Source organism: Taudactylus pleione, unplaced genomic scaffold (genome assembly GCF_031769625.1).
Source record: "Taudactylus pleione unplaced genomic scaffold, aTauple2 ptg001220l, whole genome shotgun sequence".
Taxonomy (NCBI): domain Eukaryota; kingdom Metazoa; phylum Chordata; class Amphibia; order Anura; family Myobatrachidae; genus Taudactylus; species Taudactylus pleione.
This window is the reverse complement of record NW_028285620.1, coordinates 369,526-371,936: the sequence shown is the minus strand read 5'-3', so window position 1 is coordinate 371,936 and position 2,411 is coordinate 369,526.

The window sequence follows — 2,411 nt, the reverse complement described above, 5'->3', positions numbered from 1 at the left end:
CTTCTTATTCATTTTCCAGCTTCTTATTAACTTCTTATTCATTTAACAGCTTCTTATTCATTTCTTAATCGTTTTCCAGCTTCTTATTCACTTCTTATTCATTTTACAGCTTTTTATTCACTACTTATTAATTGTCCAGCTTCTTATTAATTTCTTATTGATTTTACAGCTTTTTATTCACTTCTTATTCATTTTACAGCTTCTTTTTCACTTCTTATTCATTTTCCAGCTTCTTATTCATTTCTTATTCATTTTACAGCTTCTTATTCACTTCTTATTGATTTTACAGCTTTTTATTCACTTCTTATTCATTATCCAGCTTCTTTTTCACTTCTTATTCATTTTCCAGCTTCTTATTCATTTCTTATTCATTTTACAGCTTCTTATTCTTCTTATTCATTTTACAGCTTTTTATTCACTTCTTATTCATTTTACATCTTCTTATTCATTTCTTATTCATTTTACAGCATTTTTTTCACTTCTTATTCATTTTCTCAGCTTCTTTTTCACCTCTTATTAATTTTCCAGCTTCCTGTTCGTTTCTTATTCATTTTACAGCTTCTTATTCATTTTACAGCTTCTTTTTCACTTCTTATTTGTGCTACAGCGTCTTATTTACTTCATATTTGTGCTCCAGTTTCTTACTCACTTCTTATTCGTGTTCCAGCTTCTTTTTCACTTCTTATTTGTGCGCCAGCTTCTTGTTCACTTCTTATTTGTGCTCCAGCTTCTTATTCCCTTCTTATTTGTATTCCAGCTTCTTATTCACTTCTTATTTGTACTCCAGCTTCTTATTCACTTCTTATTTGTACTCCAGCTTCTTATTCACTTCTTATTCACTTCTTATTTATGCTCAAGCTTCTTATTCACTTCTTGTTTATGCTTCAGCTTCTTATTCACTTCTTATTCACTTCTTATTTATGCTCAAGCTTCTTATTCACTTCTTATTTGTGCTCCAGCTTCTTATTCACTTCTTTTTCACTTCTTATTTATGCTCAAGCTTCTTATTCACTTCTTATTTATGCTCCAGCTTCTAATTCACTTCTTATTCATTTTCCAGCTTCTTATTCATTTCTTATTCATTTTCCAGCTTCTTATTCACTTCTTATTCATTTTACAGCTTTTTATTCACTTCTTATTAATTGTCCAGCTTCTTATTCATTTCTTATTCATTTTACAGCTTTTTGTTCACTTCTTATTCATTTTACAGCTTCTTATTCACTTCTTATTCATTTTCCAGCTTCTTATTCATTTCTTATTCATTTTACATCTTATTCACTTCTTATTCATTTTACAGCTTCTTATTCATTTCCTATTTATTTTACACCTTCTTATTCACTTCTTATTCATTTTACAGCTTCTTATTCATTTCTTATTCATTTTACAGCTTCTTATTCATTTCTTATTCATTTTACAGCTTCTTATTCACTTCTTATTCATTTTATGGCATCTTATTCACTTCTTATTCATTTTCCCGCTTCTTATTCACTTCTTATTCATTTTACGGCTTCTTATTCATTTCCTATTCATTTTACAGCTTCTTATTCTTTTCTTATTCATTTTACAGCTTCTTATTCATTTCCTATTCATTTTACAGCTTCTTAATCACTTCTTATTCATTTTACAGCTTCTTATTCACTTCTTATTCATTTTACGGCTTCTTATTCACTTCTTATTCATTTTACAGCTTCTTATTCATTTCCTATTCATTTTACAGCTTCTTATTCACTTCTTATTCATTTTACAGCTTCTTTTTCATTTCCTATTCATTTTACAGCTTCTTATTCACTTCTTATTCATTTTACAGCTTCTTATTCATTTCCTATTCATTTTACAGCTTCTTATTCACTTCTTATTCATTTTACAGCTTCTTATTCACTTCTTATTCATTTTACAGCTTCTTATTCATTTCCTATTCATTTTACAGCTTCTTATTCACTTCTTATTCATTTTCCAGCTTCTTATTCATTTCTTATTCATTTTACAGCTTCTTATTCACTTCTTACTCATTTTCCAGCTTCTTATTAATTTCTTATTCATTTTCCAGCTTCTTAGTCACTTCTTATTCATTTTACAGCTTTTTATTCACTTCTCATTAATTGTCCAGCTTGTTATTATTTTCTTATTGATTTTACAGCTTTTTATTCACTTTTTATTCATTTTGCAGCTTCTTTTTAACTTCTTATTTGTTTTCCAGCTTCTTATTAATTTCTTATTCATTTTACAGCTTCTTATTCACTTCTTATTCATTTTACAGCTTTTTATTCTCTTCTTATTCATTTTCTCAGCTTGTTATTCATTTCTTATTCATTTTACAGCTTCTTATTCATTTCCTATTCGTTTTACATCTTTTTATTCACTTCTTATTCATTTTCTCAGCTTCTTTTTCACCTCTTATTAATTTTCCAGCT